Here is a 14,752-nt window from a genome sequence, read left to right as displayed (position 1 = left end):
CAAAACACCCCGGGGCAGGATGTGACCTCCCGATCATCTGTGACCTCTCGGTGAGGAGCGGCTGCAATTACACCCCCCGCCCCCGGCTGCTCTTGTGAATTCCTGTGTCCTCAGGTGAAATCTGAATTCCCCTATATTGCCACAAATTTTTTTTTTAAAAAAAGGTGCAATCCTATTCTAAATCATCATAATCAATAACACGGCTGATTTCCAGCAAGAATCTGAGCACCGAAAGCATCTTGTGCGGAGAGAGTCACTTTTGCACTGTGAGCACCTGGGGCTGGAGACTGTCTGTGCTGGGCAGCGCTGTGCACTTCAGGGTGTGGAGCAGCCTCTCTGGGCTCGAACACACACCGGATTCCCCATTCCACCCGTATAGCAATAAATATGTCCCCAGTCATTGCCAAACAGCCCCCTGGGGTCCGAGCCGAGGTGCCTGCAAACCGCAAATATTAATGTGTCTCAACTTTAAAGAGATCACCAGCACACATCTGCACAACTTAGATCACGGTGTGTTGTTAGAATGTTTCTAATATATTCCTTCTGCCTTTTGCGAATAGGTGCACTCACACATTACTGGTGGGACTGCAAACTGGTGCAGCCAATATGGAAAGCAGTGTGGGGATTCCTTGGAAATCTGGGACCGGAACCACCATTTGACCCAGCTATCCCTCTCCTCCATCTGTACTCAATGGACTTAAAAACAGCACGCTACAGGGACACAGCCACATCAATGTTTATAGCAGCACAATTCAAAACTGTAGAGCCAACCTAGATACCCTTCAGTGGATGAATGGATAAAAAAAAAAATGTAGCATATATACACAATGGAATATTACTTAGCAATAAAAAAAGAACAAAATCATGGCATTTGCAGGTAAATGGATGGCGTTGGAGAAGATAATGCTAAATGAAGTTAGCCAATCCCCCCAAAAAACACATGCCAAATGTTTTCTCTGATATAAGGAGGCTGACTCATAGTGGGGTAGGGAGGGAGAGCATGGGAGGAATAGATGAATTCTAGATAGGGAAGAGGGGTGGGAGGGGAAGGGAGGGGTAGGGGAACAGCAAGGACGGTGGAATGTGATGGACATCATTATCCAAAGTACAGGTCTTCATATAACCTGTATAACCCCTTCACAGGTTATAAAGCCGTCATCTGCCAATCAAGATGGAGGTCAAGACTTTGGGTTTCCGAAGCCTTCGTCACTCTGCCACCCAGCAATGCTCCTCGTCCCCATGGCTTAAAAACTCTTAAACCAGATGCCACCGATTGCCACAAAACACACTACAGCTAGAGCTGAGGACTGTCTCCAAGTCCTGCATCGATGGCCCTGCGTGTGCTTTACCACGTGCGCCATCTTGGATTCCCATGTTCACAAGAGAATGGTCCCAGAGACCCATCCCAGACAGCCTATCCCAGCCAAGGTAACATACTGCCACCAAATTGGTGGTAGTCCAGAGGTTCCAAATGGATTGTAAGCGAAATGTCAAGACTGACCACCGGCTCAAAACCCACCATCCCCAACAAGGTGCCCAACAGGTGGGGAATGGGGAATCCAAGTCTTCCAAGGCCAGCATCCCATGGATTGAGCAACCCCAAGGAGTGGATTAGGGACTCAGGCAATGACACTCACGGGTCTTAGAAGGGAAATAAGTCAAAAACAAGAGCTTCCACTGCAAGACCCCGCTGCGTAGAAAGTTCTAGAAAATGCACAAAGAACTGGAGGTTGGTAAAACCAACCCTCTCTACTTCCCACCTCACGGGTGGTTCAGAAACGCAAGCCTGCCCAGCTACACGAGTGCAGTAAGATCCGTGTTTTTACTTACTTGCAGCCGGTCGATCCCTGGGCTCCTACATTTGTGGACACTGGTCTTCGAGTGCCGAGCTCCTACCACGGAGCTGCGTGGCTGGAGTCTTTACTGTAATTAAATATTTACCAGGTTCCCAGGCTGGGCACTGCCACGGTGCATCAATTATAATCGTGGGCTTAAACATAGCCTCCCAGACACCTGTCATTTAGGAAAGGATTCATTCAACCAGCATTCAACATACGTGCCCAGTGATCGGGGTCACGAAATCAAATATGGCTCCAAGATTACCAAAAAGAATTCTGATTTTTTTTGGGGGGGGGGCGGGTTCCAGGGATTGAACTCAGGGATGCTTAACCACAAAGCCACATCCCCAGTCATTTTTTTTAATTATTTTTTTTATGTAGAGACAGTGTCTCACTAAGTTGCTGAGGCTGGCTTCCACCTTGCCATCCTCCTGCCTCCGCCTCCAGAGTTGCTGGGATTACAGGCCTGCAGCACTTTACCAGGCTAACGTAATTTTTGTAAAACAATTAAGAGCTACATTTAAAAAAAAAAATTTAAAAACTACAGTTAAGGGGCTGGGGTTGTGGCTCAAAGGTAGAGCGCTTGACTGAGATGGCCTCCAATCTGCCATCCTCCTGCCTCAGCCTCCTGAGTCACTGGGATCTCCGGGACTCTCAAAAAATTCTTAGACCTTGCTCGGGAGCTCAGAGGAATTCAGCCGGTTTTCTTGCTTCTTACACTAAGGAATTCTGGTGCCAAGTAGAGATGCGAGCATCCTAGTTGACTCTATGAGCTGTCTGCAGCGTCATACAGCGATACACACCTGTGTTCCCAGCTGCTGGGGAGGCTGAGGCAGGAGGGTGGCAAGTTCAAGCCCAGCCTGAGCAATTTCAGAGGGATGTAGCTCAGTCGTGGAGTACCCTGGGCTCAATCCTCAGCACCACAAAAAGAGAGAAAAAAAGACCTGCTATTCATCATCATTGTGCATCTGCAGATTCCCCCAACCTGGGGTCAAAATGAGGCAGGAGGATGGCGAGGTCAAAGCCAGCCTCTGCCAAAGCGAGGCCCTAAGCAACTCAGGGAGACCCTGTCTCTAAATAAAATGCAAAATGAGAAAATGGATAAACAGTGAGGTTAAGTGACCTCCCTGCAGCCACACAGCAGGCAAGAGCTCTAGCTTGGGTCTGGGTCCAAGTTCCGCCACGATGGCCTCCATGTTCAGTAGAGCGCGCGCGCCATCTTGGATTCCCATGTTGGCAAGAGAAGGGCTCCAGAAAGATCATTCCAGCAAAGATCACTACCGCCCAAATGTTGGTCGTTCAGCGCTTTTCCAAATGGATGGGAAGTTAACTGTGAAGATTGGCCAGCGACTCGCGGGAGCAGAAAAATAGGGGTGCCTGAGACCCCAGGGAAGAGAAAGGAGGGTGCTCATTGGTCGCTTAACTCCTTCGCTCATTCATTCAACAAACACCAAGGAAGCCCAGTGGTTGCTCTGGGTCTGCAGGTGGGACTTGGTCACTTCCATATCCATGTCCTTCCTTGAGTGGCACAGTCTGGATGGAGCGTCACCGACCCATGGTCCATGCATCTCACAGGTCCCATACCCGACAGGTCAAGGGAAGTCCTTCAGGTGATCTCACCAGTGGTCTGCTGTCCTGTCGGAGGAAATGTTCGCAGAGATGTGAGGAAAGGCCACGAGCATCTTGCCCACAGGCCCCCCCAGGTGGGGGACGTGCCTGTCCAGGTCGGGAGCCACTTGTCAGGGCCACAAATAAGCAGACACAGGGGAGGGGTGCCGGCGGGTCATCGTTCGGGCAGAGAAGGTGACCAGGGACCTGAAGCAAAGCTCCAGCCCCACCAGAGAACGCAAGAGGTGTCCTTGTCGGGTCCCTTGGGACGTGGGAGGGGTCACGCCCGGGCAGGGAGGTCTGGTGGACATGATCAGACCGGACGCCATCAACTCAGCAAGATGTCAGAGCTGTCACTCAAGAGTGACAGGCAGGAGTGTTGTATTGCAGGGATGGAAAGGGGCAGGGGACACTCTCCAGGGACAGAGGGAGTCCTCTCAGAGAGGACAGGGACAGCGTGCCCCGCATGCCCTCCAGTTTTATGGGGGTCCCAAGGAAGTGTCCAGAGAACCCCGCCCAGGGCCCCTCCTGGCTTTGATGGACAGCTCAGCAGCTGCGTGGACCCCTCTCAGAAAGGACGGTGTCCAGCTCAGAGCTGCAGATGGAGAACCTTGACTCCCGGGCTGTGGCCCCCATCGCCTGCCCCCTAACCCACCGTCCACCCTCTGACTCTGCCCATGTGTCCATCTCATGAGGGTCTCGGTGCTGTGGCTCTCGGGAGGTCTGGAACGTGGTCCTGGGGACCGGGGCAGGACCTGGAGCCTCGGCGACAAGACATTTTGGGCCAGGGATTGAACCCAGGGGCCCTTAAACCCGGAGCCACATCCCAGTGCTTTTTATTTTTCATTATTATTTTTATTCTGAAGCAGGGCCTCACTACGGTTGCTTAGAGTCTCACTAAATTGCAGAGGCTGGCCTCCAGCTTGTGATCCTCCAGCCTCAGCCTCCTGACTTGTTGGGATTACAGGTGTGTGCGCCACTGCACCCGGCCTCTGTTTCCCTCTTTCTTTTTTATTTTTTAGTTAGAGATGGACACAATACCTTTATTTCATGTATTCAATTTTATGTGGAGCTGAGGATGGAACCCGGAGCCTCCCACCTGCTGGGCAAGCGCTCTGCCACTGAGGCCCAGCCCCAGCCCCCGGCAGGTGGGTGTGTCACGAAGCTGGGCTGCTCTCCACTGGCTTTCTGGACCTTCTAGAAGCTGCGGGTGACAGAGCCGAGGTGCTTTCCTCCTCTTAATGTCTTCGTAATTCACGGCGCTGAACCTAGACCCCGGGATTTGCTCAGCGCCACTGAGATCCCTCAGGATGCGACCGGGACAAGGCAGAGCAGCCCAGACGTGCCCGGCCCTGCAGGGACGTTCCTCCCGTGAAGCTAGGGGTAGGGGGCTCTGTCCAGGAGGGGCTGCTCCCTGTGTACCCCAAGCTCCACTGGACAGCAGTGTCATGAGACATGAGACGGCAGGAGGAGGCGGGTAAGGGGAGGAGAAGGACCCAGCGCTTGTGATATTTATTAGAAAACTGTAAGGACAACTATTTTAAAGGCTTCATGGTGTTTTTTAACTACTCTATTAAACTTTAAAAAAAAAAAATACTGTCATTGCCGGGCACAGTGGGGCGTGCCTGTCATCCCAGTGGCTCAGGAGGCTGAGGCAGGAGGATCACAAGTTTGGAGGCCAGCCTCAGTAATTTATGGAGGCCCTGAGCAACTCAGGGAGACCCTGTGTCTAAATAAAATACAAAATGGGGCTGGGGATGGGGCTCCGTGGTTCAGCATCCCCCCCGGGGATTCCATCCCTGGTACCAAATTTAAAAAATAAATAAATAAAACTATGTAAAGTGGCATCTGTCCTGAATGGCGATTTAGACAGCACTCACGCCGTAATAAGCATCAGGGGCCGTTTGTGTTTGATTTAAAGAGGGTGGACATGGGTTATTAGGAAAGAGGAGACCATTTAAATGAGTGTCCTAGGTGTCCTCCGATTGCAGGACTGGGGTCCAGGGGGGGTCCTGCGCTCGGTCCCCCCTGGAGGACAGTGATGGGCAGGTGCACTGTGCAAAGCTGTGACTGCCAATCAGAAGAGGTAGAGCAGCCTTTGGTGGCACAAGCCTGCAGACAAGGTCCCTGGTACCCGAAGCCGACCTCCTCCCACCAGAACAGGGCGTGCGCGGTCGGATGAGCTGTATTTGCAGAGAGCAGAAGACAGGGCGGACAGATAAGGAGATGCCACTCCCTGTGACCGTCCCAGAGAGGCCAGGGCTGCCCGGCCTTGTTTAAGGACATGGCATGACCTACCTGGTTGATCCTGCCAGGAGCACAAGCTTGTCCCAAAGATTAGGGCCACGCATGTCCAACAAGAACGATGGTCTTCTTAATCTGGCCGAGGAAATGCCTAAGCAACACAGTGTTCAGGATGTGGCCTGGACACTGCTGGCCGCGTTTAGCCAAGTTCATTGTGATATTCCGGAGCAGAAATCAGAGCAGAAGGATTCTGAAAGACTTTGAAAGGCCAGAGTGAAACTGAGGCTAAGGGGCTCATGCTCAGAGTCTCAGGGAAAGACTTTGCACGTGGACCCTCGGGTCATCTTGAAACTGTCGACGCTGTGGGGACTCTTGAAAACGCACTTAATGTATTTTGCATTGAGGGGTGAGCATGAGCTTTTCTTTAAATTTTAATTTATATTTTAGGTGTAGAGGGACACAACACAATGCCTTTTATTAATATCCCTGAAAGCTGGTAGACCTGGGGTGGGGGGTGCGGTGGGGTGCGGTGGGGGGTGGGCACGGGTTGTTCCACGGGGCTCAAGGTCGATGGCGTGTGCAACAGAGAGGCCTGTCCTCGGTGCTTGGCTTTGCTTTCCCCACTCCAGGCAAGTTGGGGGACACCAAATGCAACCAGGTGACCGGGTTACACTGTATCTAAAGGTGCCACCCATCAAAGCAAGCCACCTGCTTACGCTGTACCCAAGGCGATGCCAATCAAACCCACAAGCTGGTTACATCGATTCCAAGGCCATGTCCCCAGGCTTCCTGGGCCCCCCAGGCCCCCCAGCCCTTCCACACGGGCACAACTCTGCTCCTCTCCTGGGATACCCTCAGCAGGGCTCCTTGGCGCCCCCTGGTGCTCAGTGTCGTGTGCTTCCTGCAGAGTGATTGACGGCCGGGACCTGCCGCCCTTGCTCCTGGGGACCACGAGGTCCTGCTGCATCTCGGCCAGAGGATTCTGCACACAGCCAGGTGGCAACAACAGGACCGTGAGTACAACGAGGTCCCCTACAGACACAGACACCCAACACCCTGCAACCAGACCTCTGGTGGCTCCAGACAGTGCAAGATGGCTCCTGAGGTCACTTTTACCAAGGGAGACCCGCGTCCCCACTCCCAACTCCGAGCCCGGGTTCCACGAGGTGGTGGGCAGAGGCCAGCAGGCCGTGGAGGAGCAACAGCGGTCGCTGAGCCCCTTCCGCAGCAGCTGGGCACCCTGCACAACCTGTGGGGGACATGGCTGCAGCCCTGCTGCGGCCCCTTCCCCCTGTGCTGGTGTGACACAGAGGATGTCCTTCAGCATCCTCTGGGCTGGGTCACCTTCTTCAGACCCAGCTACACCCTTGACTCTGATGACTTTGAGGCCCAAGTCCCCACAGAGGCTCCATGTTCTGAACCCATTAAGTGTTAAGCTTTCAATTCTGCAAATGTTGCAACAAAATTATTGTATTATTATTATTATTATTAATAATGCTAGGGATTGAGCCTGGGGTGCTTAACCACTGAGCCACATCCCTAGCGCCCTTTTTTTTATATTTTCTTTTGACACAGACTCTAAGTTGTTTAAGGCCTTTGTGAATTGAGGAGGCTGGTCTCTAACTTGCAATCCTCAGTCCTCAGCCTCCCAAGTCCCAGGATTTCAGGTGTGCACCTCTTCAACACCATTATTGACACAGGTGCATTCACATAGGTTGGAAATCATCATGTAGAGCTTATGCATTATTGCGTTATGATTATACTCTTATTATTATGTAATGAGATTCTATGTTACGTCCTGTATTTAACTTTCTATGGATATTCCCTATCTTGAGCCAGGGGACACAGAATCAGGACCCACCCACCTTCCCCTACCTTCACAACCTTCCTCAAATTCTGCTCCCCAGGGAACCAGCTCCCATGGCCCTAGGCCATTTGTAACCCCTGGTCGCGCTCAGTGCATTTGAAAATCTGCCTAGCAGCATCCAACTCGCTTGCTTCCTGCATTCTTAGAGATCTTTGCTCCTAGGACTCGACTCCTTAAAGAACATAATCTTGTCCGCTGTGGTGGTGCTCGCCTGTAATCCAAGCAGCTTGGGAGGCTGAGGCAGGAGGGTTGCAATTTTGGAGGCCAGCCTCAGCAACTTCCCTGAGGCCCTGAGCAACTCAGCAAGACGCTGTCTCTATATTAGATACAGAAAAGGGCTGGGGATGGGGCTCAGTGGTTCCATCTCCTGTACCAAAAAAAATAAAAAATAAAAAATAAAAAAATAAATAAAAAGGAAAAGGAAACAATCCAAACAAGGTACTGGGCTGCTAATCTAGGATGTTCACAGGTGAGATTTGGCAAATGCATTCCAAACGTACTGTATTTGGGGTTTCCGGCTCTAACCCCATCTGTAAATCCTGGAGCAGATGGAAATGCAAATAATTTAAATTTGCAAATTAAATTTCTCCACCTCCAGCATCTGAGTAGAGGGGGGTGTATTTTTAACAAACGCCCCCATCCCCAAGGAGTCAGGGCATCCCAGATCTTTGGGAGGCTGTGGTTTGGTTTGGTAAAAATGCAGAACTGACTTGGAAAAGTGAAAAAGGATGATCCGTCGCAGCGGAAGAAGCAGGGCCCGGCCAAGAGCACCATCACCGGAGGTCCCCAGAAAGAAGACCCTTGGCCTTGGGTCCCCTTAGTTTACTACGCAGATACTCCAGGCCCTGCGCGCAGCCCTGGAGCCGGAGTCCGAACGCGGAGCCTGGTGGAGCTGAACCCGCACCGATTCTATGAGGCGGGTGCGGCTGTCCCAAGACCCTTGGTGGGAATAAGAAATGGGGTCCCTGCGCCGCCCTGCCCTGGCTGCCTGGGGGCTCACGGTGCTGGGGCCCCACCCGGATTAAACAGCTTCCAAGCCCCAGCTTCCCCGGGAGAACCTGTTTCCAGGCGCCACCCGCGAGGCCCAGCGTTGGGAGGTTAATCGGATTAAGCCGCCGGGTCCTGGAGCCGGCTCCCTGCCCGGTGGGGAGAGACGCCGGCGCGGAGGTTGGGGTGGATTGCGCGCCCAGGTCTGAGGTCCAGGTCCTGCGGCGGCGCCAGCGCGCAGCCTTGGGATCCGCGGAGCAGAGGGGCGCACGCGGGACCCGGGGACGCGGCCCCACTCGGGCCCAGGAGGGGACGAGCGACGGCCCCTAGGGGAGGAAGCGGCGGTGCCCGGAGACCCAGAGTCGCCGAAACCCAGCCCCGGGCGCAGAGAGCAGCGCTGGGGTGGGGCGCACAGGGAGGTGCGGGGCCGAGCAGGAGGGGGGCCAGGGTCGAGCCGCGGAAAACGCGCCCGTGACGCCCGTGGGGCCGCTCCCGGGGCGAGGGGGGGGGTGACACGCCCCGCCCCGGAGCCTCGGAGCCTCGCGTCCCCACCCTGAGACCCTCGGGCCTCCGAGCCCCTCCGAGACCCGGTCCCTGCCCCCTCACGGCCTGTGTCCCCCACACCAGGTGGGCACAGATGCACTGGAGTGTCCCCCCACTAAGACCCGCTCTGCGCCTCCCATTCGGAGCCGGGACCCCTCCGCAACTACATGTCCCTGGTCCCCCTACCCAACCAGAGCCAAGTCCCACAATCTCTATAAGGCACGTCCCCTGGTCACTCTGACACGGCTGTGACATACCCCCCCACACACACACTTTTTAAGACACGCAGCCCGATGCCCTCAGAAGTCGAAGCCCTCCGCGTCCCGTCCGGGTCCTTGTCCCCCACCACGGGATTCAGTCCCCTCCCAAACCATTGCACAACCCTGCCCCTCCTCCGCGGAGACTCCAGTCCTGTCCCCTCCCCATAAGGCCGTCTCGCCCCATCACTCTCTGACAACCACCCGGCCGCGACCGGGGACCTGGCTTGAGTCCCCCGGGCACGCCCCGCGCCCCCTCCCTGATGCTGCTGGGGAGTCCCCAGGAACAGTCTAAGCCACTGCTGTCCCGCTCCCGGGCCTCTCTCCCCTCCCCCTAACACTAGGGCCGCCACTGGACCCGGGCTCCGCCCCTTCCCCCCTAAGTCGCGCCGCAGTCCTCTCCTGGGCCCCTCTGTCCACCCTGGGGCAGCTCCCCGGTGCCCAACACTCAGGCCTGCCCCTGTCCCGCCCCGAGTCGGCCAGCCCCACGACTCTAGGGCACGCCCCATGCGCCACCCCCAGCACGTCCACACCAGGACACGCCCCTTGCACCGCCCCCGGCTGTCCACTCCACCCTCCAGGACACGCCCCTTACGCCGCCCACCTCGAGGCCCTGCTTCCCCCTCGACAGGTTCCGCCGGCTCCTGCCTCTTCCCCCGCCCAACCCCAAGTCCGCCCCTGTCCCACCCCCAGCACGTCCAGCCCCCAACTCGAGAACACGCCCCGTCCTGCTCCAGGGCCCCCGAGTCCCCCGTCCTGCACCAGCGCAGCCCAGCCCCCAACACCCCCACAGCACGGCCTTATGCCCCCCCCCCAATAAAAAACGCGGGTTGCAGACCCTTGACTTTCCCCCATCCCCGCCCCGCACCCCAGCTGGGTCCCCCTCGCAGCGCTAGGACACGCCCATCACCCTCAGGGTCCTCCAGGTCGCCCACTGGGCCTCCCCGTCCCCCATCCCACGGGCGCCGCCTCATCCCCTCTCCCCGCGCACACGATCTACGGCAGCCCCCGCCCCTTCCCTCCAGCCACCCTCCCCCCAGCAGGGCTTGCCCCTCCCCCGCACACACTGTGACTCCACCCGCCTGCCCTCCCCGGTTGCCCCACCCCCAGCGCGTCCTGGACGGCGGAGTCCCTCTGGGTCCTGGGGCGGTTGGAGCCCAGGACGCTCCACTGACGCTCCTTGTTCCTTTTAAGCTTAGTCCCTGGTGCTCTCCGGGCGCCTGGCCCCCTGCTCAGGGACTCTCTGCCGGCTGCACTGCGTCTCTGGGGTTGCTTTGAATCCCCCACCTGTGGTTTAAAATCCTAGTGTCCCTGCTGCTTGGCGCACGCTGAGCTCCGTGGCCTTTGGGCCAAGGCTCCAGCCGACCACCAGCTGCCTCCTAACCCACCTTGAAAGACCCCCATCCAATGAAAGACCCCCGTATCCCTGTCCAAGGAGAATCACACGAAACACTGGCTGCAAAAGCAAGAGGTTGGTTTATTGGGACACAGGCGCCTGTGGGTGCCCAGCAGAACCTCAGCCGGAGCTTTGGTGAGCTGGCACCCTGGGCTTGGGGATACAGAGATTTTTATAGGGTAAAGGGGCAGTTTTCACGCGAGGTAAACAATAGGTTTCTTATTAATTTTAAACCCAGCATATAGATTACCTAAAGGGCGAAGTTGTTTTTCACTGTATGCTACTGAAAAAGAACCACATAAAAGCTACATATTTGCACTCTGGTCCTCTTGTTCCTGCTTATTCAGGCATGCCTCGGGACCTGGTTCTCTGTCCTTTTTCAACCGGTTACACCTAACTAATTATTTGAATAACACCTCTGGTGCCTGCGTAGGTTTGTGACATGCCTCGGTGGTTTTGCAACTAGGCCTGATGTTGTTGAGCTGGGGTCTTTCACAGTGAATGTGCTAATCATGTTTTCGAGTTGTTTTATAATTTCCCTGCGGTGTGTGATGATTTGCTAAGAGATGCTATGATGCATGTGAAGGCCCTGCCTTCCCCAAAGAGTGTATAAAACTGCTGCCAACCCTGGGCTAGGGGCCTCTCAGCATCACCAGTTGCTGTGTGCACGTGGAGGACCGAGCTAGCTCGCAATAATCACCTCTTCGCTGCTTACATCGATCTTAGTCTCTGATGATCTTTTGGGCGTCCCGAATTGGAGCATATCAAAGCCAGAATTAGACAGGAAGTCAGTGTAGACAGGTAAATGGAGTCAGGTTGGATCTAGGAGGCCCATTTTGAGTGAGTCTGGGAAGTTGGAGACTGTCCCTTGAGGGATCTTATCAAGAACCTGCCCCTGCTCCAACCTGTTGCCAAGGTAACCTGTGCCAGGAATTGCCCCTCCCTACAGGGAGCTGTAAGCTTGTGAAGGTGTCCTTGGCTGCTGCATCCTGCCCTTCCCCCTTCAGCCCACCTGTTTCCCACCTTTGGGCCATCTCACCAAGCATTCCTGGGCCTAGTCACTTATGAAGGAAGGAGAAAGATAAGGGGGAGAGGGCAGGAGAACACAGGAATCCCAGAACATATTGTTGTAGGGACAAAGGGGGCAAGGCACCGAAGATAGCAGGAAACAGTTTAATTTGGCTGCAGCCAGGTTCAGAAGTCACAGCTTTTGCTGTAATCAATCAATCCCCTGAACCCCAAGTTCAGAGAGTTTCCCAGTTTTATACCCAGCGTGTAAGGGCAGGGGCTCAGAAGTCTACAGTCTGCAGAAGTTCACATGAAATCAGCTTTCTCTTTCACTGTTCTGTGATAGACCCAACCTGATTTTTTTTTTTTTAATTGGGAGCCATCTCTCCACAAAGCCATGAAAAGCTAATTTGGGCTTTACTATAAATTACTGCAAACTCTGAACCTGCTTGGAATGCCTGCCCGTGCCCTGAACTCACCCATGCCTGGCTCTCTGACCAGATAGCAGCCCTCTCTGAAACTTTAGTGACACCTCACAAATCTTGGCCTTCCCTGGCCAGACAACGACCCTCTCTGAGGCTCTAATGGTCCTCATAAATTCTGATGTTGGGGCCAGCAAAAATTGTAAACTACCATTAGTGTGATGCTTGTCAGAGTTCTGTTATCTGCAACCCCCCCTTTGTGTAACTTTCTGGGCTATAAAGCTGGGCTGCAGGAAAGCTGGGGGGTGTCTTATTCCCGCTGTTTTGGGAGGGAGAGGGAGCCCGGCTGGTCAAAATAATAAGCTTGGGGGCTGGGGATGTGGCTCAAGCGGTAGCGCGCTCGCCTGGCATGCATGCGGCCCGGGTTCGATCCTCAGCACCACATACCAACAAAGATGTTGTGTCCGCCAAGAACTAAAAAATAAGTATTGAAATTCTCTCTCTCTCTCTCTTTAAAATAAAAAAAAAAGAAATAATAAGCTTGCCTTCATTTGATTTTAATTGGAGTCAGTGGTCTTTTCTTGCATCCTGGCCTAACATTCTGGGCAAGTTAACTCTTCAAGGACAGCACCTGAGAAGGAGAGAAGTTCTTCTCCCCTTTCTACCCCCCCCAGCTGTTACCATGGAGCCCAATTGTAACTTATCTTAAAAATGTAGACATCTCTGTGAAGCCCAGCTCAAGGCCAGAGGCCCTGTTTGCACATTTCTACAAACTACTATATTGATAAGGGGGTGTCCACGAAAATAGGAAGTTTATCTACATTTAACTCTTTTGCAGAGAATCTTTTGCTGACAGTCCTAAAATCAGCCATGGTGAAGATTTCTGGAGAGGCCCAGTTAAGACCTTTCTGTGGAGAAAGGGGGTGCCACTACAATATAAAAAGGGAAGAACACATTGCTTTTTGGGATACCAGGACACCAGCTATGGCCCCTTCTCCCTCCCAGGAGAAGTCTGTGTTCCCCCCTTTTAACATAAACCCTGCTTCATATGCTTGCCTTGGCATGTTTCTCTAATATTCAAACTTCAACATGTGGGGAAGCAGGACCCATCCACCCCTTGATCCACCCATCCACCAGATAACCAGTAATATCATCGCGATGGGCAAAAGGTGCGACTTATGCAGTCGAGGGGAAGAAATAATGTCCACACGTTTCTGTCCTTTTCAATACTTTATTCACTCAAATAATACACTGTCACTTTATAGGTTCTTAATCAAGAAACCATCCTTCCATTCATTCATTTTATTAGTTTTCAACGGGCCTTTATTTTATTTATGCACAGTGCTGAGAATGGGACTCAAGAATAATGAGCAAACAGCTTGAGCCTCTGCTATCTCAGCCTGGGCAACCTCAGGTGCGAGCTGCACAGATGCAGTGGGAGAGGCCTCCAACGTCAAGGAGATTCAGACCCAGGAAAATGCATTGTCCCAAATAAAGCCATTACCCTGGAGAGCAGCGCAAGTGGAATTTGAAAGTTCACATCACCTCATCTTTCTTTCTCTCTCTCTCTTTCCCTCCCTTTCTTCCTTTCTTTTTAAATTTCGTACTAGTGATTGAACCCAGAGGCGCTTAGCCATCGAGTACATCACAGCCCTTTTTATTTTTTATTTTGAGTCAATGTCTGGCTTAGTTTCTTGGGGCCTCATTAAATTGCTGAGGCTGGCTTGGAATTCTATCCTCTTGCCTCAGGCTCAAGAGCCACAGGGACCACCGGCAGGCACCCCCACACCCAGCACCTCGTCTTACTTTTCTGTTTACTCTTAGCTTTTCCAATCTGTCATGTCAGGATTTACTCTTTGTGCAGTAAAAAGAGTTTCTTTTTGAGAGTAATACCACATCTCCAAAAGATCTCCATTAGTTAAAGCTAACACCTTCGCTAAAAAAAATATCATTTTGTCTCACCTCTTTTGGACCTCTAGAGTTTGTATTTTTTTACATAGAGTTTTTACTTGTAGATGGACACAATACCTTTATTTTATTAATTTATTTTTATGTGGTGCTGAGGATCAAAACCAGTGCCTCGTATGTGTGGGGCAAGCGCTCTGCCACTGAGCCACAGTCCCAGGCCTTGAGTTTGTATTTTGAGAGAAGTAAGTTTATAATTAAATGTTTTCTGCTTGCACTTTATTGAATTCTTCAGAACATTTAAAAACCAGCCTGTGCTCCGTCTGCCAGACTAAGCAACTAGGGTTTGCTGATGAGCAGAAAAGACTTCTCAGAACACACTCAGGCTCACTCTGCACCTCCAGCCATCGTCTTTATACTGAAATCACAAAGCCCTTTGCCCTGTGCAGGCTCCCTAGGCTATGGCTCTGTCGGCACACCTCCCTCTGTTGCTACCTTGTTCAAGTGGAAACAGTGAAACCTTCCTCCCTCACTCAGGTTCTACAAGGAAGACAGAAGGCGAAGTGGTGCCCCTGTGTGCAGAGCCTTTCTCCAGCAGGGCTCACAGGTCCTCCTTTTCCCTCTAACTGATCCCCAATGTCCAAGCGCACAGGGACAGAAGCCTTGGACATTCACCT

The sequence above is a fragment of the Ictidomys tridecemlineatus genome, chromosome Y, assembly GCF_052094955.1.
Source record: "Ictidomys tridecemlineatus isolate mIctTri1 chromosome Y, mIctTri1.hap1, whole genome shotgun sequence".
Lineage (NCBI taxonomy): Eukaryota > Metazoa > Chordata > Mammalia > Rodentia > Sciuridae > Ictidomys > Ictidomys tridecemlineatus.
The sequence above is the reverse complement of the archived record's forward strand: the minus strand, read 5'-3'. Positions refer to the sequence as shown.